General features: G+C 41.8%; 1 protein-coding gene across 1 annotated transcript in view; it reads right to left on the bottom strand.

Annotated features, from left to right (window-relative positions):
* LOC126188358 (uncharacterized) overlaps positions 1-27,619 on the bottom strand; it is a 59,397-nt gene that overhangs the window by 13,669 nt on the left and 18,109 nt on the right. The gene's annotated exons all lie outside the window — the stretch shown is intronic.

Below are 27,619 nucleotides of genomic sequence, written 5' to 3' on the forward strand. Positions count from 1 at the left end.
GAGTCTCGGTCGGGCACACAGTTTTAATCTGCCAGGAAGTTTCATATCAGCGCACACTCCGCTGCAGAGTGAAAATCTCATTCTGGACTATAGGACTTACCATCTCAGGTCAGCAGTCCCCTAGACTTAGAACTACGTAGACCTAACTAACCTAAGGACATCACACACATTCATGACCGAAGCAGGATTCGAACCTACGACCGTAGCAGCAGCGTGGTTCCGGACTAAAGCGCTTAGAACCGATCGTTCACAGCGGCCGGCTCAAAGTCGTCAAAAAAATGGCTCTAAGCAGTATGGGACTTAACATCAAAGGTCATCAGTCGCCTAGAACGTAGAACTACTTAAACCTAACTAACCTAAGGACATCACACACATCCATGCCCGAGGCAGGATTCGAACCTGCGACCGTAGCGGTCGCGCAGTTCCAGACTGTAGAGCCTAGAACCGCTCGGCCACACCGGCCGGCGCTCAAAGTAGTCATCAGCATTGTGTATAACCCACTGCCAGCGATGTGGAAGTCGTAGGATACTCTTAGCAGTGCCAGATGTGCTGACAGTTCGAGCGGGGCGGTCTATTGCCCGACGAATTTGTAGCAGTTCTGAAGCGAATGCCGTGATGTATTTCCTTCAGTTTAGAAATCGAGTTGAACTTACGAGCGTTTAAATCAGGAGAGTGCAGTAGGTGGTATAGCACTTAGCAGCCCCATCAATCAAACGAATCAGTAACTGCTTGCACTCTACGTGCTTAAGCATTGTCATGCAAACTGATGGTCAGGTCCTGTAGAAAGTGTCATCACTTCTGTCTCTAAGTTGGTCGTAGGTTGTGTTCCAAAAACGAACAGAATAGATACTTAAGCCCTCGTGAGTTCAACTCCATTTCTAAACTGCAGGAAAAACTTCACGGCATTCGCTTCAGAACTGATACAAATTCGTCGGGCAATAGACCGAGCCGCTCGAACTGTCAACACAACTGGCACTGCTAAGAGTATAACACGACTTCCGCATCGTTGGCAACGGGTTTTACACAAACCTGCTGACTACTCTGAAGGTCAGTAAAACCTCTAAACACGTATCTATTTTGTACGAACTGTAAATAAATAGTTGCTACCATTTAAGTTCCAACCCTCGTACAAATGGCGGTAGTATTGAGTACACAAGGGGTAAAAGGGCAGTGCGTTGGCGGAGCTATAATCTGTACTCAGGTGAATGAAGGTTCCTAACATGGTTACGACCACACGATGGGAAATAAGACTTTGAATGCTGAATGGTAGTAGGAGGTAGGTGCGTGGGACATTCCATTTCGGCAGTCGTTAGGGAATTTATTTCAAGCGTTACCTCTCACGACCGGCCTCTGTGGCCGAGTGATTCTAGACGCTTCAGTCCAGAACCGCGTGACTGCTACGGTTACAGGTTCGAATCCTGCCTCGGGCATGGATGTGTGTGATGTCCTTAGGTTAGTTAGGTTTAAGTAGTTCTAAGTTCTAGGGGACTCATTACCTCAGATGTTAAGTACCATAGTGCCAGTGTGCGATTTGTGCTTTTAGCAGTGGGGGGGGGGGGATGTCTTAGGGGGTTAGTATAATTACTGGCTTGGAGCCAGGTGTGTACTGTATGGTGGATATTCCAGCACCTCGAATCTCAACTCCTTTATTGCGTCGGCTGTCCGTTTGGCAGAATGCAGGATGACACCTCTTCAGTTTTCCACGACGTTTGGATTTGATTGCAGGTTTTAATTTCGTACGCAGCACATCACATCCACCATACAATACAGACTTGACTCTAAAGCCTCGTTTACGCTGGGGCGACGTCTTGCAATATTGTGGCATGCTACGGAAATGTGGCGTGCGTCGTCTTGTAGCATGCTACAACAGGCAACATCTTGCGGCGTACGTTGCATGCGGCAGGTTAATTTATACCAAAGCAACAGAATTTGTGCCACACGTGTGTCGGTCTTGCAGTATAAAGGATGGTAAAGTATCGCACCGGCGGCCTACTTGGTACTTGCACATGCAGCTAACAACGGAAATGAAAACCAAAGGAAAACGATGGTGGAAGAGAAGAGTATTTAAAGAAGGTCCACGAAATAGTATCCTAGGAACTAGAAGCAGACGATGGTGCGTTATTTAGTAATGTGTGCTTTCGTCCCAGGAGCGTTAGTCCGCGCCATACCGTTGCCAAAAGGTGGCCTAATGGTGAATGTTCGTACAGGTACCAGGTCGGTCACCATCCTGTGTCAGGGCCGGGGTGGGACTTTCAGCCCCCAGTTCACCCAACTCTGCGGTACGACTGCTGCGGCATGACTGCCACACTACTTCCCTCGTAAACTCGCAAGTAAACGGATGACGCACCTTAGACGAAAGTAACAATGGCAACATGAGAATGATGATTCAGTTCTAAATGTTTTGAAATGCTTAACTACTACATAACACTTTTTCAAAATTAATAAGCAAACATATTAATAGTATTAATAGTAAGACTGTATTAAAAACTTTCAGTGTTCGGCTCCACAAATTTAAATTATATGTAAAGTTTTACTCCAGTGCGTGGGAAATAAACATCCCAGGTTGGGATGCATAAACTACAGCCAGAGGAGGGGATGGTCTGATGCAGAGGGGGGGGGGGGGGAAATCCCCCCCATCCCCCCCTGCAAATCGCACACTGCATAGTGCCCAGAGCCATTTGAACCATTTGAATTACCTCTCACCACGGACAGCGCAGTGACCGGCGGCCCCTACTTAACGACCGAGAGCAGCAGCATTTGCTTAGAGTTGTCAGTCCTAGCAAACAATCAACAGTCCGTGCAATAACCGTAGACAGTGTGTAACCTGCCCCTCACTTATCGACCTTAATGACAGTGAAAAATTAAACCGTGTGTACCTAATGGGAATTTTGGAAAAGCAATCGTCACCGACGTTAATCTGTCGGTAAAGAGGGAGGAAAGGGTTACATCTAAATGAAAGGAAAAATGCTAATGAAACTGGTGGAAATTAATTTTGAAAAGGGGTAAAGTTAATAAAGGAAGTAAATGTGCGGCCGTTACGTTAACAATTAACTAGCGGTAATTAGATATTTGAGATTTGGGGGAAATTACAGTCGCCAGTCCTACGGACAATTACTATAGTAACTGAAAAAGAAAGGTTATTACACATATAATTAGCACTAGAAGCGTGGCAACTGAAGGTTGACACGTGCAGTGTGAAAACTGAAAGTTTGTCAGAAGTAATAAATTTCGCTACACTCTGACTTAATTTAGCAAAAGAATTAATAAAACAGGAAAATCGAAAGTTAATTTAGTGACTGAAGTTAATAGTGAGCTTTCTTTCTGAAGCACATCGAAATTCAGTAAAATACGGTTAGTCTTGGACTACCTCAACAATCATGTCAAAAGCTACTTGAATCTACGCAATTTAGAAAGAAGAGATTTAACTTTGAACTTGAATGAAATGATTCTGAACAATTAACAATAGTAAAATTTAGTACGTACCAAGCTAAGCTGCAGTCACATGTAAGCTAAAATACGGTAACAATACTCGCACTCTTAATTTGTGCTTGTGTAATCTGAATATTGTAGCCAGCTATGAATACCTTAACTGAACTTTGAAATTAAAGCAGTGAAATAGAATTAGCTATATTACTTTAATGCTGGCGTTTGAATTTCACGACACTCGGGTTCATTTCGGAAAAGGAAGGGACCCTGCTTGGTAATGCAACTGGGACAATGAGCAACAAAGGTTCATGCTACGTTGCTCTAATTTTGTGATTTGAACAGTTTTAAAAGCTGAGGTCTGCCATACAGTTCTAAAACTTTACGTGCGTCCAGTCTTCCTTGTTGGTTGATTGAAGGTTTGAAGCCGTCGATCGAGGAGGTGGCGACAGTCACTCATTGTCGGCCGTCGCTGTTGCAGAAGCTGGATGTTGGCGCGACTTCTCGACACGGTCACCAGACGAAACGGGCTCTTGATGTGCGCCAGCTAATGCTTCCCGTCCGCGACACCATGTCAGAAACTATCATCGCAAGTCGAGCGCAATTACATGCTGCCAAACTCCGAAAGCGCGGCAACTCGCGGGAGCTTCACACCACACACCTGCTCCACTCGCTACTCCAGCCAGACTCCCTCTGCCCGCGCTCCACGCGACAGAGTTAACACTACCAAAGATCCTACACACTTTGATTCTTCACACGGCCTATCGATGTAATCGTTCGACAGCAGTTTGCCTAGGCAAGACCCAGCGTAAAAATACAAATAATATTTACGAAACAAACCAATTATACATCGACATAAATGTATAAATAGATATACAAATAGTAAAACAATTACAATATGTAAAGACACAGAAATGTCATATATTCAGGTAACAAAAATAAGGAAAACAAATTTATTGTACAACAGATGGAAATAGGAGGATATGGATTTCCGGCGTTACAAGTGTGGCGAAATTGGCGTTAATGGGCTATGCCATAGGCGACTGGCGTGAGTGCGTCTGCTAACATCACGAAATCGCCTGCAGCGGCTCTCCTGGGCTCATGGGGCTGTAAAACAGTGGCTCGGCCAGATGTGTCCCTATTTCATTTGGTAAGAGGTGATGGTAGCGTTCAAGTGTGGCACAGACCCCACGAAGCCATGGACCCAAGTTGTCAACACTGTGTAAGTTGGTGGTGGCTCCATAAAGGTTTGGGCTATGTTTACATGGAGTGGACGGGGTCCTCCGGTCAGTGCAGCTATTTTTAGAGTATTTGCAGCCATTCACGGACTTTATGTTCGCAAAGAACGACGGAATTTTTATGGCGTAAGGTGGCAACGGCCTTACATGAGTCCATGACACTTTAGGTTTCGTTGGAGTAATACTCTAAATTACGGTGTAGGAAATCTACAGGGTGTTTCAAAAATGACCGGTATATTTGAAACGGCAATAAAAACTAAACGAGCAGCGATAGAAATACACCGTTTGTTGCAATATGCTTGGGACAACAGTACATTTTCAGGCAGACAAACTTTCGAAATTACAGTAGTTACAATTTTCAACAACAGATGGCGCTGCGGTCTGGGAAACTCTATAGTACGATATTTTCCACATATCCACCATGCATAGCAATAATATGGCGTAGTCTCTGAATGAAATTACCCGAAACCTTTGACAACGTGTCTGGCGGAATGGCTTCACATGCAGATGAGATGTACTGCTTCAGCTGTTCAATTGTTTGTGGATTCTGGCGGTACACCTGGTCTTTCACATGTCCCCTCAGAAAGAAGTCACAGGGGTTCATGTCTGGCGAATAGGGAGGCCAATCCACGCCGCCTCCTGTATGTTTCGGATAGCCCAAAGCAATCACACGATCATCGAAATATTCATTCAGGAAATTAAAGACGTCGGCCGTGCGATGTGGCCGGGCACCATCTTGCATAAACCACGAGGTGTTCGCAGTGTCGTCTAAGGCAGTTTGTACCGCCACAAATTCACGAAGAATGTCCAGATAGCGTGATGCAGTAATCGTTTCGGATCTGAAAAATGGGCCAATGATTCCTTTGGAAGAAATGGCGGCCCAGACCAGTACTTTTTGAGGATGCAGGGACGATGGGACTGCAACATGGGGCTTTTCGGTTCCCCATATGCGCCAGTTCTGTTTATTGACGAAGCCGTCCAGGTAAAAATAAGCTTCGTCAGTAAACCAAATGCTGCCCACATGCATATCGCCGTCATCAATCCTGTGCACTATATCGTTAGCGAATGTCTCTCGTGCAGCAATGGTAGCGGCGCTGAGGGGTTGCCGCGTTTGAATTTTGTATGGATAGAGGTGTAAACTCTGGCGCATGAGACGATACGTGGACGTTGGCGTTATTTGGACCGCAGCTGCAACACGGCGAACGGAAACCCAAGGCCACTGTCGGATCACCTGCTGCACTAGCTGCGCGTTGCCCTCTGTGGTTGCCGTACGCGGTCGCCCTACCTTTCCAGCACGTTCATCCGTCACGTTCCCAGTCCGTTGAAATTTTTCAAACAGATCCTTTATTGTATCGCTTTTCGGTCCTTTGGTTACATTAAACCTCCGTTGAAAACTTCGTCTTGTTGCAACAACACTGTGTTCTAGGCGGTGGAATTCCAACACCAGAAAAATCCTCTGTTCTAAGGAATAAACCATGTTGTCTACAGCACACTTGCACGTTGTGAACAGCACACGCTTAGAGCAGAAAGACGACGTACAGAATGGCGCACCCACAGACTGCGTTGTCTTCTATATCTTTCACATCACTTGCAGCGCCATCTGTTGTTGAAAATTGTAACTACTGTAATTTCGAAAGTTTGTCCGCCTGAAAATGTACTGTTGTCCCAAGCATATTGCAACAAACGGTGTATTTCTATCGCTGCTCGTTTAGTTTTTATTGCCGTTTCAAATATACCGGTCATTTTTGAAACACCCTGTATGTGGAAACTCATCGGCACGCGAGAATTCCGCGATTTTGTAATTATAAGATTTTGCGGAAAGGCCGTACGCGAAACAGAGCTTGGCTACATCCCCGCCTAGCCGCAGAAGGCCACGGCCTAACGGTATGAATGGTGAACTGGGGGATTTCTGTAATCCGTTTAGAGAGGCCACAGCGGCCGCCAAACTCGGAGCGACGCGCGGCTGCAGGTGTTCAAGTGTTTACCAAAACAGAGCAGTGGATAGCTGGCCGGGCTTTCCTGTGCGTGCTCTCGCCTATGTCCCACCAATTTTACGCCTTCGAGTAACGCAAGTGGGGCAGGCCGGGAGTTCCGAGTAACAAACTTTCAATGCAAGAATCTGTGTTCGCTACGATGGGGAATCTTGCCGGGAAAATCTCGAGTGGTCTCTTGGGAGAAAACCTCCAGTAAACGTGTTATTGCCCACAGCTGTGGCTCTTCCCAGCCGGCGAGGGCGGAGTTTACTTGTGAAATTTTGTAGAATTAAAAGAATTGTGGAAAAGAGTTCTGTTCCCAGGCCGTACATTGGTCAGCACTGGCAAACTGGGTATTTTGAGAGGTTCTAGTGATGTGATCGCTCGGTAAAAGTTGAGGGCAGAAAAAGGTGAAGAGCGATCTTGCTGGACTCTCGGTCGAGGTCTTCCGTTCTGGGCTCTCGTACTGAGAGGACAAGTCGTCTCTCCTCTTGGTCTTTCGTTCTGAGAGGACTTTAGCCGCGCCAGCTCATTGCCGTCGGAGACCGCCGCTACAACAGGAATATTATGGTGAGATCGCTCCCGCTTCGGCCTGTGTTAGGAGTAACGTTAAACAGTTGGATCAATTGCAATTACTGTTTCCACACAGGTTTCACAGTACTTTTGGAGTGTAGTGGTTCTTCGTATATATGTTATAAGAGATCGCGTTTTACCGAGCGAGGTGGCGCAGTGGTTAGACACTGGACTCCCATTCGGGAGGACGACGGTTCAATCCCGCGTCCGGCCATCCTGATTTAGGTTTTCCGTGATTTCCCTAAATCAGTCCAGGCAAATGCCGGGATGGTTCCTCTGAAAGGGCACGGCCGACTTCCTTCCCCATCCTTCCCTAAACCGATGAGACCGATGACCACGCTGTCTGGTCTCCTTCCCCAAACCAACCAACCAACCAGATCGCGTTTTGGACTGATTTTAACACAGTTCACTGCCAATGCCAGTCAGGAGGATAATTTGTGAATTGTTCCTTGTGTTTTATGCAGCATTGATCTGAAGGTTATAATAAAATTATTGTGATTCAGTAGAGCCTTTACTTTCAATAGTTGATCCTGAATTCACCCTTTTGCTTTATTGTATTTTTGTGTATGTGTTTGATGTCACTGAACACCCTAAGTGTTCGTAATCGGTCACGTTTGGAAGTAAAAATAGGTGGGATTTATCGTCAACACTACCACCACAGATTAATTAGGGGTGACAGGGCCACATTTAAATCTAGCGTTATCCATTTTTGCGTACAGTTCCACTCCCAATTTCTCTGTAAGTTGTTTGTCAGGGGCGAACACACGCAAAAATCGGACAAGCAATGGGTGGGGTGTTACAATGGATAACAATTCGCGATTTCAGTAGACCACATTTGTTCGCGAGTGGGTTGAAGAATATTCTGAACGATTCGAGCGAAAGATTTGACTACCCAGATCGCCCAACATGAGTCCCATCGAGCATCTATGGGTCATCATCGAGAGGTCAGTGCGTGCACAAAATCCTGCACCGTCAACACTTTTGCAATAACGGACGGCTGTAGAAGCAGCATGGCTCAATATTTCAGCAGGGGTCTTCCAACGACTTGTTAAGTCCATGCCATGTCGAGTTGCTGAACTACGACAGTCAAAAGGAGATCCAGCACGATATTAGGAGGTATCCAATGATTTTTGGATTTTTGTCACGTCAGTGCAAACATGCAGGCGCGCTGGTATCTAACAGGAGTGTAAGGATAATCCTGCACGGAGACGACATGCTGTAAGTAGGCTGTTTATGTTTTCTTATTGGCAACGTTACGTAGCGCTCTGTGTGCTAGTTTGCATTGTTGTCTGCCATTGTAGTGTTGCGCAGCGGCAGCTGGATGTTAACAGCGCATAGCGTTGGGCAGTTGGAGGTGAGCCGCCAGCAGTGGTGGATGTGGGGAGAGAGATGGCGGAGTTTCGAAGTTTGTAATACTGGATATCATATATTATGACTATTAAGGTATATACATTGTTTGTTCTCTATTAAAATCTTTCATTTGCTAACTATCCCTATCAGTAGTTAGTGCCTTCCGTAGTTTGAATCTTTTATTTAGCTGGCAGTAGTGGCGCTCGCTGTATTGCAGTAGTTCGAGTAATGAAGATTTTTGTGAGGTACAAGGACTACAGTGGGTCTGCATCTATGATGGCCCACCAATACCATACTCTCTAAGGGGACGTTTCATAGTTGTGGCCCATTACCTGTCAGCATGTCAAGAGTCAGCACTGTCTTTCCGTTGGAAGGACAACACTACTTGTTCAAGACTGCATGGAAATCCACTACTTCCGTGTGCATTTTCTTTTACTGCTCAGACTTTGAAAAAAAAAAAAAAAAACACTGAAATTTTACTGTGATGAACAATCTGGACTGTCTTTATGGACTGTGAGAAAATTTTAGCTTTTGACCAACATTGTATAAATAAGTGTGTGCATTTGATATCTTTGTTATTGTAATTATGAAAAATTTTATCAAATCATTATTGGCCACTGCCCACACCAATTTGTAAAATTTTTTTGTGGGGAGCATGGGGGCTATGTAAGTAGGCTGTTTATGTTTTCTTATTGGCAACGCTATGTAGCGCTCTGTGTGCTAGTTTGCATTGTTGTCTGCCATTGTATTGTTGGGCAGCTGGATGTTAACAGCACATAGCGTTGGGCAGTTGGAGGTGAGCCGCCAGCAGTGGTGGATGTGGGGAGACAGATGGCGGAGTTTTGAAATTTGTCATGAACTGCTATATATATTATGATATTAAGGTAAATATATTGTTTGTTCTCTATTAAAATCTTTCATTTGCTAACTATCCCTATCAGTAGTTAGTGCCTTCCGTAGTTTGAATCTTTTATTTAGCTGGCAGTAGTGGCGCTCGCTGTATTGCAGTAGTTCGAGTAATGAAGATTTTTGTGAGGTAAGTGATTTGTGAAAGGTATAGATTAATGTTAGTCAAGGCCATTCTTTTATAGGGAATTTTGAAAGTCAGATTGCGTTGCGCTAAAAATATTGTGTGTCAGTTTAAGCACAGTCATGTATAATTGTTCTAAGGGGACGTTTCAATGCGGCCACACAAAATGATTATTGCCCAAGAATTGTGTTTAGAGCATTCACCTGGCGCTGTTTTGATTTCTTCTGATGAGACCCATTTTCGAGTGACAGGTACTATAAATAAGCAAAATATTCACTACTGGGCAGCAGAAAACAGTCAGGATTTTCACCAACGATCACTTCATAGTCGGCGTGTTACATTTTGGTGCGCTGTTAGCCGAATTTCGTGAGTGGGATCCGTATTTTTTCGAAGAAGCCAGCGTAACGATAACGGTTTATTCAAATCGCTATTGTCACGTGACAGAGGCCGCCCTTCGACCTACCGCGCGGCGTGGCCGCGCGGTCAGAGGCGCCAAGTCAAGGACTGCGCGGCCTCTCTCGCCGGAGGTTCGAGTCCTCCCTCGGGAATGGGTGTATGTGTTGTTCTTACAAGGGAACCTCCCCATCGCACACCCCTCAGATTTAGTTATAAGTTGGCACGGTGGATAGGCCTTGAAAAACTGAACACAGATCAATCGAGAAAACAGGAAGAAGTTGTGGCTCTGAGCACTATGCGACTTAACTTCTAAGGTCATCAGTCGCCTATAACTTAGAACTAATTAAACCTAACTAACCTAAGGACATCACACACATCCATGCCCGAGGCAGGATTGGAACCTGCGACCGTAGCGGTCGCTCGGTTCCAGACTGTAGCGCCCAGAACCGCACGGCCACTCCGGCCGGCGAAGAAGTTGTGTGGAACTATTATGAAACGTCCCCTTAGAACAATTTTACATGTGAAACGTCCACTTAGAACAATTGTACAAGACTGTGCTTAACCTGACACACAATAATTTTAGCGCAACGCAATCTGACTATCAAAAATCCCTGCAAAAGAATGGCCCTGAGTAACATTAAACTATACCTTTCAGAAATCACTTACCTCACAAAAATCTTCGTTGCTCGAACTACTGCAATACAGCGAGCGCCACTACTGCCAGCTAAATAAAAGATTCAAACTACTGAAGGCACTAACTACTGATAGGGATGGTTAGCAAATGAAAGATATTAATAGAGAACAAACAATGTATTTACCTTAATATTCATAATTGACATCCAGTATTACAAATTATCAAAACTCCGCCATCTCTCTGCCCACATCCACCACTGCTGGCGGCTCACCTCCAACTGCCCAGCGCTACGCGCTGTTCGCATCAACAATGGCAGACAACAATGCAAACTAGCCACATACTGCACACAGCACAGCCAGTGATTTTCATATAGAGCGCTACGTGGCATTACCCATATAAAAATCTAAACAGCCTACTTACATAGCCCCCATGCTCCCCACAAAAAATTTTACAAAATATTTTTGGGCAGTGGCCAATAAAGATTTGATAAAATTTTTCATAATTACAATAACAAAGATATCAAATGCACACACTTATTGATATAATGTTGGTCAACAGCTAAAATTTTTTCACAGTCAATAAAGACAGTCCCGATCATTCATCATAAGAGTAAACCTGCAGTTTGTTTGCTCAAAGTCTGAGCAGTAGAATACAATGCACACGGAAGTAGTGGATTTCCATGCAGTCTTGAAGAAGTAGTATTGTCCTTCCAACAGTAAGACAGTGCTGACTCTTGACATGCTGACAGGTAATGTGCCACAACAGAGCAAACCCACAGCAGAGTCAGTCGACGTTTCGAAGAATATTGGTAGGTAGGTCATCACAGAGTAGACCCACTGTAGTCCTGGTAGAGATTGTGGTATTGGTGGACCACCAGAGGTGCAGACCCACTGTTGTCCTTGTAGAAATTGTGGACAGGCCCACTGTAGTCCTGGCAGAGAGTATGGTATTGGTGGGCCACCAGAGGTGCAGACCCACTGTAGTCCTTGTAGAGATGGCCAGCAGCCATCTGTTGCGACTGTGCAGGTGCACAATCACCATTGAAGAGTCTTGCGGATAATAGAGCAAGTCCATAACCACCACTTGTGCATTCACGAAGTTTTTGGGAATTGTCCTTAGAACCAGCAATGCTGTTATCCAGTCCCTTGCTGAATTATTAACACACGTGCAAACACTAACAGTCCCTACTTCTCACATATTGTCCATATAGTATGACCAACAGAAAAGTGTGCAGTGAAATGAATGCTTACAAGTTAATAATATGATGAACTGGTGTCAATTACAATTTTATGACGTAAGAATACAATTACAAAGGTACAAAATACATCATTAAAAACATAACAATACAGATAACATTTGTAGTAATAGGGGCTTTACAAAAGAATAGAAATAAACATATACATCAGTGTTACAGGAATGATGACATGAGTACATACATAAAAGATCAGAATCACTTTTAAAAATTCAACTTCACACATGAGCATTAAAACAGAATAAATAATGTCTAAACACCTTTACAAGGTAAATAACAGAGTATTAGAAAAATTCTACAACATAGCTGTCATCAGCTAAACACATAAGGACAGGAAAAACACAAATACACAAGGGTACACAAACATATAGCGGAATAACACAAAAGGAAAGGACAACACACAATTACATATTGGGAAAAAGCAGCAAAGAGGAAAGGACAGGGTTTCTTTTACTGCAGTATTTTGCTTGGAGATCTCCCTTCATTCCATAGATCGTTCGTCTTATTTCAACCTTTGCTTCCACCAAAAAAATCCTATCCAAGCATGCTTTCTGTATTTATGTGTTCACATATTTCTTACCTCATTATTTATTTCCAAGATAATCCTACCTATACCTCGTTCCTGTATTCTATCCATATTTCTTTCAAAATAATTATTTCTGATTGTACAATACTCATTGGGGCCCAAATCTTTCTTCGCAATGCATTCTTTACCTATTCTCCATAGTCAGTTTCTTATATAGTCTACCCCCTCTTAAGCTAACTTAAATCTACTGAGCTCAGATATATATACCAAAGGACGAGGCAATGCAGCATCACAACAAATCAACACAAACAGAAATGACAAAGAAATGCAAATTGGCAAAGCTAGCAGCATAAATTAGCAAAAGTCAAATTCAATAACACTATGCCTTGCAAACAGCAGCAACTTATACCTAAACATGACATAGCGCAAGCAGAAAAAATATTACAGTAAAAACAACAATGCAGACAAGGGAAATGCATATTCACATCTTAATGTCTATGTAATTAAAGTGGTCATCTTAATGTCTATGTAATTAAAGTGGTGCACCATAACAACTTATTGTAAAAAAAATATTACCATGTACCTGAAAAGAAAATTAAGTGTTACTGTTACGAGTTACTTCTTATTGTTCTTTCCTTTCCAAGTGCTCCTTTTTTAAAGAATGTGGATTACAAAATTATCATTTAATAGATCTGTTGACAGAAAGAGTTCACATTAGCAAATGCATCTCATTTTATAAAAGCAATGCTGCAACACAGCTGGAAACCAGACATCAAATGAAATAAGCAATTACACAAACCAAAGCATAAAAATGTCATTCAGTAGTCATGTGACATTTCATTTCATAAGTTAATTGCTCTCAACTCTCGTACAAAGACTCTTGTCATAATCAGGTGTGCAGATGTAAAAATATTTCTTGTCATTTTGTTAGGCATTTCAGTAAATATCATAAATTTTTAAGTAACGAGGGTGTCGCATTAGCGATGAAAGGCACATCCTAATGGTTTATTCTCCAGGTGTTTGACACAGCTGTGTGCCCACAACGCATTACAAAAATCATATGTTTTCAAGTAACGAGCGTGTCGCATTAGCGATGAAAGGCACATCCTAATGGCTTTCTTTTCTACCTGAGCGTCTGAAAAGGCTTGTTCTCCAGGTGTCTGACACACCTGGGTGCCCACGTCGCATTATGTGCAGGTGGTCACTTAACTTTCTTACGGAAATATTTACGACAGCAGTTTCCGCTACAGTGACAGTCTCATATAAAAACATTTCATAGGTCAAGAATTTTATTGACATAAACATACCTCAACAGCATAATACACATCGTCGTCGTAAAAATAACATCATAACACCTCAGTCAAATGTCAAAAACGTCGTAGCTTCCTCCAATGATTTCAAAACCTAAAGAAAATTCTCTGCTCATTTCAGTAGTGTCAACTACCTCAAACGTACTTTAAAAATTATACTCCCTTACCAAATACATCATTCAAAGTTCTCATAGTATCACAATGGTTCCAAAAAAATATGAACAGTGCACAAAGTACAGACAAAGTACAATTTCTTAAGTGTGAAGTAATCCAACTCTGTAATTGCGTAAACATGTGTCACTGACGTAGTAAAAGGATGTTTGTTTCTCTGTTAAATGATCAGATAGGTGTGTAATTTATGTGTTAGAGAAATATGGTACCGATGTGTAAAGTTGTATAAGCAAATACCATATTAGCTAGGGCTCCTTGTGCTTGCCAAACACATGATACACAAAGTAGGCGTGTACCCCCCTGAGGATTATTGTAATTGTACCCTCAGGTGTTACAGATTACAGCAATGGAATGAAATGTATTACGAAAAACTTTCTTTGTAATTCAAAAATCTCTAAGAATAAATGTTTTAAGTACAAAATTAATCACTCAAATACGTGTCCTGTAGCGCTAAATGTGCGTCTTGCTGTAAGATAATCTCTGGGAAGTGTCGTAGTTATTGTCCTCCAAAAGCTAAGTTCTGCAGAAGTCAATGTACTTACCTCATGATACACAAAAGTGAAATGCTTTGCGTATAGATATCATACTTATTACGCTTATTGCCGTGATGAAGAAAGTACTGTGCTGTAACGTATTGTTGTGCTACAGAAAAGGCTGTTGCCTTGTAGCTATACCACAAAAGTCACCACTAAAACATGTCTCACTTTATAGAAGAATTAAAAAAACTGTGCAGATATAAAACAGATACACCGCAAAATCAACATTGTAAATTGTCATGCATTAGCAGCGTCGTGATAAAATCGTGTAGCTGTCACATAAACTAACCACTGTGTCATCTGGCATTTCACAGAAAGCACCTCAAATCCAGAATCCACTCTCAAGCAAACCAAAATGTTGCATGAAAATTTCATTAGCAGTGCTGGTATATGTTCTAAGTATCTAAGCCGTATATTCGTTACGTAATCGTGCAACTAACAAGGAGGAATGTATAAATAACAACACTGTGTCGTCTGTTCGCAATAACAATGCATTCATAATTTCTGTTTAAATAAGTTCTCTTGGTTCTCGACTGGATATTTAACTTCAAACATTGTTGCATGGTAACAGTTTCTCAGTGGGACAAATTGTACAAGTAGCGTGAAGTGAAAATTGCAAAGACTAAGTTAAAAAGCAGATTATCTGTCAATAAATGGTTTTACATGAGAAATGTCCACTTAGAACAATTGTACAAGACTGTGCTTAACCTGACACACAATAATTTTAGCGCAACGCAATCTGACTATCAAAAATCCCTGCAAAAGAATGGCCCTGAGTAACATTAAACTATACCTTTCAGAAATCACTTACCTCACAAAAATCTTCGTTGCTCGAACTACTGCAATACAGCGAGCGCCACTACTGCCAGCTAAATAAAAGATTCAAACTACTGAAGGCACTAACTACTGATAGGGATGGTTAGCAAATGAAAGATATTAATAGAGAACAAACAATGTATTTACCTTAATATTCATAATTGACATCCAGTATTACAAATTATCAAAACTCCGCCATCTCTCTGCCCACATCCACCACTGCTGGCGGCTCACCTCCAACTGCCCAGCGCTACGCGCTGTTCGCATCAACAATGGCAGACAACAATGCAAACTAGCCACATACTGCACACAGCACAGCCAGTGATTTTCATATAGAGCGCTACGTGGCATTACCCATATAAAAATCTAAACAGCCTACTTACACTATGAAAAAAATAAGCAAAATATACAAACTGAGTAGTCCATAGGAAAGATAGACAACAAGGAGAATGTGAGCTCCGGAGAGCCGTAGTCCCGTGGTTAGCATCAGCAACTGTGGAACGAGAGGTCCTTGGTTCAAATCTTCCCTCGAGTGAAAACTTTAATTTCTTATTTTGAGACAATTATTATCTGTCCGTCATCACTTTTTTGGGAGTGATTATCACATCCACAAGAAAACCTAAATCGGGCAAGGTAGAAGAATCTTTTTACCCATTCGCCAAGTGTACAAGTTAGGTGGGTCGACAACATATTCCTGTCATGTGACGCACATGCCGTCACCAGTGTCGTATACAATATATCAGACGTATTTTCCTGTGGAGGAATCGGTTGACCTATGACCTTGCGATCAAATGTTTTCGGTTCCCATTGGACAGGCACGTCCTTTCGTCTACTAATCGCTCGGTTTTGCGGTGCGATCGCAAAACACAGACACTCAACTTACTACAGTGAACAGAGACGTCAATAAACGAACGGACAGATCATAACTTGGCGAAAATAAAGAAAATAAGTTTTTCACTCCAGGGAAGACTTGAACCAAGAACCTATCGCTCCGCCGCTGCTCACGCTAACCACGGGACCACGGCGCTCCTGCGCTCAGACTGTCCTTGATGTTGCCTATCTTAGACATGGACTACTCAGTTTGTATATTTTGCTATTTTTTTCATAGTTCCACACAACTTCTTCCTGTTTTCTCGATTGATGTGTGTTCAGTTTTTCAAGGCCTATCCACTGTGCCAACTTATAACTAAATCTGAGGGGGGTGCGATGGGGATGTTCCCTTGTTAGCATAAGTTAAAGTTAGTTTAAAGTAGTGTGTAAGTCGAGGGACCGATAACCTCAGCAGTTTGGTCCCTTAGAAATTCACACACATTTGAACATTTCCCTTCGACCTAAGTTAAACCTGTTTGTTGGGGACTATGAAGAGCGAGAAGTCTGGTTACATCAACACGCAGCCACAGCCCACCCTCCTCGGTGTTCTCTAGAAATTTAGAGAGTTGTTCCCAGGACGTCTTCTCTCCTCTCATGGAGGCATAGTCTGGCGCCAAAGATCACCCAATTTATCACCTTGTGATTTTTTTGTTTAGGGATGCCTGAAGGCACAATTGAACAAACTGCGCTCCTCAGTCCTAGAAAGACTTGAGCAGGCAGTCAGCAGAAATGACACGAAGAACTGTGGACCACACCCGGGAAAGGCTTCGTCAAGGTGTCAACGATGGAGGATGCCATTTATCTTCCACAATTTTGAAACCGAGCATCGTAAAATGGCCTACAAAAAGCACATTACAGAACAATTTATTTCCGATTCTCTTGGAAGCTAGAGATATTTATTGAAGAATGACTTTTCTGTTAAGAACAAAAAAAAAAAAAAAAAAAAGGCTAGTAAACAACAGAATACCAAACATTTTACAGAAAGACATCGTGTACCCACTCAACAAAGAGAAGTTTTGTTGGCTACACTTCCAGTTAAATAAGTGAATATACAACTTAGGAGACGTGTATGGGAATATATAGCTGAATGGAAAACCACACAGACGTGATAATAAAAAGTCAAAAGCAATAAAACTGCTTCGCAAACACACAAGAAAGCAGTACACACGTTTTGTTACATCTGAGACACAAATGGCAAGACTCTTCAACACATTCACTTTTCAAGCAAAAGTAGTTACAATTACAGAAACATTCATGCATTGGAAGGCTGAGGTAAATGTAAGAAAGTGCAAATCGTTAGACTTCATACAAAATTGTTAGGTGCGCAGTAAAGTGCCTATCAAAGATTAATAAGAAAGATAATAGCAAAAATATATGTATATATGGATGAAATATGTGTTCATATTCTCTTGATTTCAGCGGCATAAGCTGCAATTACACACATATTCAAATGTATTTCTTCATGAATAAGTTGTAGCTTATGTCAATGAATCAATGAGATTCGCCTGTTTTTGCACGTATCTCACGATCATTCATGTCTCTCGAAAATTTACTAATGCTTGGAATGCAAAACTGTAATAACTATTTCGTTATACTGTTGTCAAAAGATAATTGAAAACAAACGTCAACCTTACGGCTGCTTTCTCGCCGATAGGGGAGCTGGTGTCCTTCCAACCGTCAGACGGTACCAGTTTCCACAGCGATGTGTAGCGACGGTATATGTTGTCGCAGGGCGAGCCGTAATGTTGGGCAATATGGCTCGATGCACACGAGCGATTTATCGTCGCCAGCCCGCAGCGTCATTTTCTAGCTCGTTTCAGCATTGTATGTGAGACAATGGAGTCGCGCACACCATGGCGGTGACCCGGTCAGGGAATTGTGCTCGCCGACCACGGCTCAGTGTTACCAACTATCTTCCAATGAATATAGCAAACTACATCTACATCTACATCCATACTCCGCAAGCCACCTGACGGTGTGTGGCGGATGGTACCTTGAGTACCTCTATCGGTCCTCCCTTCTATTCCAGTCTCGTATTGTTCGTGGAAAGAAAGATTGTCGGTATGCCTCTGTGTGGGCTCTAAATCTCTCTGATTTTATCCTCATGGTCCCTTCGCGAGATATACGTAGGAGGGAGCAATATACTGCTTGACTCCTCGGTGAAGGTATATTCTCGAAACTTAAACAAAAGCCCGTAACGAGCTACTGATCGTCTCTCTTGCTGAGTATTCCACTGGAGTTTATCTATCATTTCCGTAACTTATTCGCGATTACTAAGTGATCCTGTAACGAAGCGTGCTGCTCTCAGTTGGATCTTCTCTATCTCTTCTATCAACCCCATCTGGTACTGATCCCACACCGGTGAGCAGTATTCAAGCAATGGGCGAAAAGGTGCAAGGTAACCTACCTCCTTTGTTTTCGGGTTGCATTTCCTTACGATTCTTCCAATGAATCTCAGACTGGCATCTGCTTTACCACGGTTATTTTTATATGGTCAATCCACTTTAAATCACTCCTAATGCCTACTCCCAGATAATTTATGGAATTAACTGCTTCCAATTGCTGACCTGCTGCATTGTAGCTAAATGACAAAGAATCTTTCTTTCTATGTATTCGCAGCACATTACACTTGTCTACATTGAGATTGAATTGCCATTCCCTGCAACATGCGTCAATTCTTTGCAGATCCTCCTGCATTTCAGTGCAATTTTCAATTGTTACAACCTCTCCATATACTACAGCATCAACCGCAAAAAGCCTCAGTGAACTTCCGATGTTATCCACAAGGTCATTTATATATATTGTGAATAGCAACGGTCCTACGACACTCCCCTGCGGCACACCTGAAATCACTCTTACTTCGGAAGACTTCTCTCCATTGAGAATGACTAGTCTCGCAAAAAGACCAGAAATGGCTAAATTATAATTGATACGTTCAGCACATAAAAAAATTAAAAACACTTTCCTAGCCAAAGTAAATATCATCCTCCTTGTCCTCCTCTGCTTCATTTCCTTAGTCATTGCTGCGGATTTCGCTGTCCTCCATTGTGTATACGGCATTTTTACCAATAAGCTTCATTGTCTCTTCTGGAACGTCGTATGAGTAACAGCACTTATGGTAGCGTCTCGATCCGTACCTTACACACAGAACAGCGGGTAGTGTGTGTGTTTTAAGTATGTTTCAGAGTTTGTTTTTCACCAAGTTTACATAGCTAAAAATTCTCAAGACGTCCGCATTGGAGTGTGCTGGAGTTAACATTGAAAATACGAGTGACATTAACTCCATTAAAGCATTTTTGCCTCTGGCTTCACTGTAGTGACCAACTTCTTTCCAGAATTCAGAAGTGGATGTTTGATTTATCCATTTTATGTAACTAGAGTTTGGCCACTGATTTTCAGTTTTGTTGCATTTCCCTCAAAACCCATACCTAAAACCAAAACTAGTAATAGGTTTTTTCACTGTATTCAACGTTTCTTTGACACTTAGAGATGATATTTGGTAGAGTACTTCAAAATTATATGGTAGCCTATTTTGAAGCTCCTGAATCATCTTATTTGTGAAATTCCCGCGTTTGTTCCGTAAAGTTTTCTTTGCATCTTCGGACAGATTTGAGAATTTTAGTTCATTTTCGAGTGTGCAGCCGAGATATGGGGATGGGTCAGTGATCTTGAGTGGATCAATTTTAACAATGGGGCTTATTACTCTGCCGCTTGTGAACTGAACTAAACTGGCCAGAAAATCTAACTACTTGGCGAGATTCGCAGCCTCGGATTCAAAACGTTTATTGGGTTTTTGTAGTTCAGTCAGAATATTCTAAATGTAGCACAGGTACATCTCATTCGATGGATCCTTGTACAAATTGTATAAAAGTTCTGCAGTAAAGCAATGTACCTTGTGGCGGGCTAATTCAAAATGTAATGTTAGTTCCGTATGCTGTTCTGAAGTTCTACTGACAGCAAGTTCAGTGGAAAGCCAGAGAGCACTGCCAATTTCTGGAATATGAAGTGGATCGCGTATTCCTCCTTCACAATTAATTGTGCTGTACATGTGCCTATATTCTAAGCGGCGCTGAGAAGAACACGAAAAACATATGGAGGTTTTACGAATAAGAAATTCGATGTTTCTGATCAAAGTTTCCTTCATAGCATGAGAAAGTGCGAGCTCTAGTGAATGACTGACACGACGCGTCAGAACAATGGAACTTAATAATCAATTTTTTTGCATGTGAACATACATCCCACTGTTAACACCGCACATCACGCTGGCATTGTCTGTTCCGAGCCTCTGAACTTTTAACGACCAAGTTCGAAATTCAACAAAAGCTGTTTTATAGGTAAAAGTATAGATAAAACATCAAATTTTTCTAGTACAACGACAACAAGAAAGCTGGACACTTCTGCCGACACTTGTTTCCTTCTCTTACGTCGTCTAGGTGGTACACTACCATTTTCACGTAATCAGTTGAAGAGGCTGCTAAGTAATTGCCGAGATGGTTGACGTTTATTGGGATATCATGGCGCATACACCATACAAGACCGAACTGCATTATTCCTGCACTCCGCATACATCATGAGCACCATTCAAGAACGAACTGCGTTCTTCCTGCACTCCGCATACATCATGAGCATATCGGACTTTTCTGCATTGGTAAATTCCATCGTCCACTGACGACTTACGCTGTCACACACTAAGCGAGTGGCAAGTCGTAATGCACTTGTAACACCACAACTCAGACCCTACCTAACTGTTTACTGATTCAGTTTTGCTTTCTGTTTATTCAAGATTGTATGGTTGAGCTATTGTAATTATTAATTCAGTACTTTATAAAACATGTATAATCTTTTCTCAGTTGAAAACTTTGATGTCTTTTAGATTGCAGGAAATGTAATCTCTGTAATATGTAAAATGTGAGCCAATGATAGGTTTTGTCATTGTCATAAAATCTCTTTGGTTATCTTAAAAATTAAATAATTTTACCTAAGTAATTTTTTGTAGAAATGTCAATAAGTGTAAATGTTCTGTTTTATTTAATATGTCTGGTAGCTGTTATGTAAACTTCCGACCTTCACTAAGGGTTCTTAGTTATTTTGTATGTAAAAGATGGTGTGGCACCCCTCGGGAACGGAACTTTGTAGCGCACGCAAAATGTGGTTGGCATGGATGAATAGGTGGAAGGGAGAGTCAGTCGGGGATGAGTTACTGAACCTCCAACAGCTCACGAAAAGGTTGTGAATTGTGCTGGCGTCGAGAGGGGCTTTTTGTGCCGTTTTCCAATGGGCCAAAGCCTCAGATGGATGCAGTAACTAGCTGGAATTATGCTGGAATTGATATCTATCATCGCCACCAAGAAATCACAGAGTCTAGCAATTTTACTTGCAAATTCGCCTACCAACATGCACTCGCCACCACATTGCGCAATCACTGTAATAGTACAGAAGAACTATAGTAATGCACAGTGAAGGATCAGCTCATAGGATGCTACAGTGTACTCAAATATAAGGTAAATTTTAACTGAACTCTTGTACCTACCGTGATTTATCCTCAGTCACATATCCACTTAGGGTCCCTCCCACGCTAAAGTGCTTACCGAGTGTCCTTTACTGAAAGCATATTAAAATTAACACGGCAATAGAGTGTGCTTGGATTAATATTGTTTGTTGAAAGGATCTTACAAATATCCCAATTTTGTGTTTCACTGCAGTAAAAGTCCAGAACTGCAACTGTTGAGGGTTACATGTTCATGCTTGCTAAGTGCTTATTTCACTAGTGTAATGAAAGTGCATTTATTTTGCTCTACTACAGTGGTCAAGATTAAGGTCCCCTATTGAAAGTAGTCCAAATGCTCGAAGTTACTTTTATTACTATTGCTATCCCTGTCAAGTTCTGTACAGTATTGGGTTCCTCTTGTGTATTAAAAGTGCATATTAATGGTGTAACAGGATCCACAGTTTGTCTATTGTGCTCATGCTAGATAACGATTGATAGGTAGACCACTATTTATGAAAACAGTAACTTCTTTATTCAAAAGACAGTGAGAAGTAATTTGTTAGTGAGTTTCATTTAATTTTCATTCTGAGTAGAAAGGTGTTTAGTAGTGAGAGAATTAATCTATGCACAATAATTAATTTTGCTGTGACCCATATCCATATTTCATGTCAGATAGGAATATGTTTGAAAAGTAATATTGAACCCATGTCCAATTTACGATTCTACAATGAATATTAATAGTAACGTTATTGAAACCATTCAGTTTGACTAAGTCCTCAAGGTAATAGTGTGTTTCGTTAGCTGTTATATTTATGCAAATAGTTTGTTCTGCTGTCATCTCCAACCTTAACGTGAACATATGCAGGTGCCAGAGTTCATTGCACTCTCGTGTGACAAAGTATAGGCTGTGTTTCCCCATTGAAGTTACTTATTTTCAGTTTCTTGAACAAGAATGTTACTCATTATTATGCCTAATTAGGCTGGCGACCGTGGTTATTATCATTTGGACACTGTGGATAGGTAAATTATTGTTTATTACTGTTTAAATATTTACGTAATTCTAACTTCCACTTCCGGTAAGCCACCTCCGTTAGGCATATCAAGGTCAACACAACTAAATTCCTTTCAGAAGGTAACACTGCTCTGCTTCTTTATACTGCAATTGCTTCAATCAAAATAATTTCATTATACGAACTACCTCCAGCTTTGAGGTTATGGTATAACAGTAGCAGACGGTAGTGTTATACCCTCAGGGAACACACGAGCACACGTTAAACAGACATAACAACATCGTGCTTAGCAATTACGCAGGTTGAGTGGCACAACCAAGTGTCGGTGTGGGAACTTTTGAAAATACAATATGTCGTAAACGACTCGCATTTGAATCATGCAGCAAACACCACAGACATTCCAGTTTAACTTACTTTTAGTTTGTTAATGTCAATAGCCATTTTTCCATTTAAAAAAGTGTGTGTTTATACAAAAAATATACTTTACAAGTTTTATTACAATCTGTTGACTGGCTAACAATATGAGTCCCTTACTACCAATCCATTCAGTGAAAACAGTCAATGGCACTTTCCATTCTTATTGTTGCACACGTAAATTTTTCTCACTGAACACTTTAGATTTCGGTGCAAGTTTTAAGTGATTCACACTATACGTTATGGTTTCGGCATAATGTGATAATCAACTGTTACAATTAGAAAGTGCACTATATTCTTTCAACATACGTTGTAACTGAGAAACTGCACACAACACTGTTGTAACCTCTGTTGCGTGTGCAACTCCATTACTGGAAGCTGTTAGCTCTTTAACTGAGTGGTCTGGAATCCAGCTATCTACAGACAGGGGAATCACAAAGTCAGACGTCATGTGATATAGTGATAAGACAGTGTATATCCTAATGCCATTGCATGGGTATGCATGTGCAGAGACTTGCAATGCATCTATCTTATCACAGAGGGAAAGAGGCGTTAAAAATAGAAATACATTCAAAGTAAAATGGTAAGTTGTATCATTTTTGCGTTTTTATTGTGAAAATTATCGAACAATTAAAAATGGCTAGAAGTGGTTAGATCGTATCACAAATGTGACTGGGAAGTCACCAATAGTATTTTCCAAAACAGTCGGTGGTTGCCACTTCAAAAAGGCAAGATCTAGTCATAAAATGGCTAAGTTGGCAACACTGCGACTGCTATATCGCGGTGAAGAAGCAGTCGTTGTAAGTGAATGAGTCAGTCCACACGTTTTCACAACTCAAGCAACAGCTGTCGTCAGCCACCATGGGTGCGGCCGGTTTGAACGTGGAATTTGTTCATTGAGATGAAGAAATAGCCCGAGATATGAGATAGACTTCGCAAGAAATATCATGATAGGATTAAGAACAGAGCTGCATGGTTTCAGATGTGTGAATGAAAAGTTTTCTGACGTTTTTGTTGCGAAACCGGATCAGGAGAAAATGACATAGGCATCACGGTTAAATTGTATCACTGTTAAACTATTTTGTATTTGTAATCTAATGGTGGCGTTGTTTCTCCAACCATTAAAAACTTGAAATAGCGCTGTGCAGCAAATCCTTTGCTCTGTGGCGAGAGTCCTTTCAGATGAATGAACAAATCTTCAGCTAATGATAATAGTTTAAAATAAGTTCTGTTCAAAATTTCGGTGTAATAAATACTCTGTTGTATTGCAGCCACAAAATACGTAATTACATATATTTCAATACTGATGTAAATTAAATAGCCTTTCACGGTAGGCCGTAAATTGATTCATTGTTCACTACGATTGTCACCGACCAGATTTAGATATATTTGTCTTACCGTGGTACTTTGCCAGCATCCATACATATCATAAAAACATATGTGTGTGTGTATGCTCCACATCTTCTCCTAAATCACTGGAACGCTTTTAACCAAACTTGGTACACATATCACTTACTGTCAGGCAACAATCTATATGGGTGTAAGAACCACCTGCCTATCATAGTTCAGGAGATATGACGTCATAAACACTGAGATCCGTGAGAAACTGCCACATTGTTCACGACGTTTAAATTTATTATTTGTCTTCTACTATATTCTGAACACATTTTGCAAACAGTATCCACATATGCCGCTGAATGTACCGACAACATTATATCGTAGGCTAACACATAGAAAAGGAGATATGATGTCATAAACATTGAGATGCTTGAGAAACTGCTGCATTGCGCTTGACGTTCAAATTTATTACTTCTTTGCTGCTACCTCTATACGCAACATATTTCGCTGACTGTATCCACATATGCCGCTGAATGCACCAACACAAATATATAATTTTACGACACATGGTTCAAGAAGTATGACGTCGTAAACAGTAAGATGTACAAAAATGCCGCATCATGCATGAAGTTTTAATACATTTATTGTTTACTACTAAGACACTGCTACAGTCGAAAGCAAATTAAGGAAACCGTGACACCTGTCTGCGCTTTTGACAGCTTTCAACGGCGAAGCGCAAACGGCTTTAGGCGAAATCAGTAGCCGTGTATAGAGCAAAGAAAAGGCGTTGCCATAGAGATGTTTACAAGCCGCGTTGTAGGTACGTGAAGCAACTGCCCCCAGCGTACAGAATCTGTCCGGGATCATGTTTCTTAATTTGGATACGGCACTTACACATTTCTACATTATACATATTTCTTCGTACGATTATTTCATAACTTTGAACGTGTTTTCACGAATACATTGGAATGAAATTTTTTCCATATTTCACTACAAGTAAAGTACATTTTTTTTTGTTTTCGTTTCTAACAGAAAACTGCCAAATTGAGAACCTGGGAAATGCCAGGTTTGTCAGCTAGTTTAACAACAAAATAACATTTAGTGGGATTTACATAAATATATTTATCTCTATCTCAATTGTTTAAAAACGCTAACATGCCCTATTATTTTATTAAATCAGGTCAATTTTTTAAATTTTTTATTGTACTCTTTTTGTACTATAGCAACGTATATATATATTGGTGGTCAACACGTTGCTATAGTACAAAAAGAGTACAATAAATATATATATATATATATATATATACAGGGTGTTTCAAAAATGACCGGTATATTTGAAACGGCAATAAAAACTAAACGAGCAGCGATAGAAATATACCGTTTGTTGCAATATGCTTGGGAAAACAGTACATTTTCAGGCAGACAAACTTTCGAAATTACAGTAGTTACAATTTTCAACAACAGATGGCGCTGCGGTCTGGGAAACTCTATAGTACGATATTTTCCACATATCCACCATGCGTAGCAATAATATGGCGTAGTCTCTGAATGAAATTACCCGAAACCTTTGACAACGTGTCTGGCGGAATGGCTTCACATGCAGATGAGATGTACTGCTTCAGCTGTTCAATTGTTTCTGGATTCTGGCGGTACACCTGGTCTTTCAAGTGTCCCCACAGAAAGAAGTCACAGGGGTTCATGTCTGGCGAATAGGGAGGCCAATCCACGCCGCCTCCTGTATGTTTCGGGTAGCCCAAAGCAATCACACGATCATCGAAATATTCATTCAGGAAATTAAAGACGTCGGCCGTGCGATGTGGCCGGGCACCATCTTGCATAAACCACGAGGTGTTCGCAGTGTCGTCTAAGGCAGTTTGTACCGCCACAAATTCACGAAGAATGTCCAGATAGCGTGATGCAGTAATCGTTTCGGATCTGAAAAATGGGCCAATGATTCCTTTGGAAGAAATGGCGGCCCAGACCAGTACTTTTTGAGGATGCAGGGACGATGGGACTGCAACATGGGGCTTTTCGGTTCCCCATATGCGCCAGTTCTGTTTATTGACGAAGCCGTCCAGGTAAAAATAAGCTTCGTCAGTAAACCAAATGCTGCCCACATGCATATCACCGTCATCAATCCTGTGCACTATATCGTTAGCGAATGTCTCTCGTGCAGCAATGGTAGCGGCGCTGAGGGGTTGCCGCATTTGAATTTTGTATGGATAGAGGTGTAAACTCTGGCGCATGAGACGATACGTGGACGTTGGCGTCATTTGGACCGCAGCTGCAACACGGTGAACGGAAACCCGAGGCCGCTGTCGGATCACCTGCTGCACTAGCTGCGCGTTGCCCTCTGTGGTTGCCGTACGCGGTCGCCTACCTTTCCAGCACGTTCATCCGTCACGTTCCCAGTCCGTTGAAATTTTTCAAACAGATCCTTTATTGTATCGCTTTTCGGTCCTTTGGTTACATTAAACCTCCGTTGAAAACTTCGTCTTGTTGCAACAACACTGTGTTCTAGGCGGTGGAATTCCAACACCAGAAAAATCCTCTGTTCTAAGGAATAAACCATGTTGTCTACAGCACACTTGCACGTTGTGAACAGCACACGCTTACAGCAGAAAGACGACGTACAGAATGGCGCACCCACAGACTGCGTTGTCTTCTATATCTTTCACATCATTTGCAGCGCCATCTGTTGTTGAAAATTGTAACTACTGTAATTTCGAAAGTTTGTCCGCCTGAAAATGTACTGTTGTCCCAAGCATATTGCAACAAACGGTGTATTTCTATCGCTGCTCGTTTAGTTTTTATTGCCGTTTCAGATATACCGGTCATTTTTGAAACACCCTGTATATATTACGTAGCTTCGTCCGAACAGGTCTCGTGAGTCGCAGTGGTACCGACCGACCGTCGTGTCATCCTCAACGGCAGGCGTCGCTGGAAGCGGATATGGAGGGGCATGTGGTCTGTACACCGCTCTCTCGGCCGTTGTGAGTTTTCAGGAGCGGAGCCGCTACTTCGCAATAAAGTAGATCCTCACTCGGTCTCGCAAGGGCTGAGTGCACCCCACTTGCCAACAGCGCACGGCAGACGTGGTCGGTCACCCGTCCACGTGGTAGCCAAGCTCGATAGCACTTAACTTCGGTGGTCTGACGGGAAACAATAAAAACTTTTAATTCAATTAATATAAGCAGTGATGAGGATGGTATGCTATTCCTATACCAAGGAGACTGTTTACAAATGACTCGAGTGACCCATCCTAGCATAT

This window comes from Schistocerca cancellata, chromosome 5 (assembly GCF_023864275.1).
Source record: "Schistocerca cancellata isolate TAMUIC-IGC-003103 chromosome 5, iqSchCanc2.1, whole genome shotgun sequence".
NCBI lineage: Eukaryota > Metazoa > Arthropoda > Insecta > Orthoptera > Acrididae > Schistocerca > Schistocerca cancellata.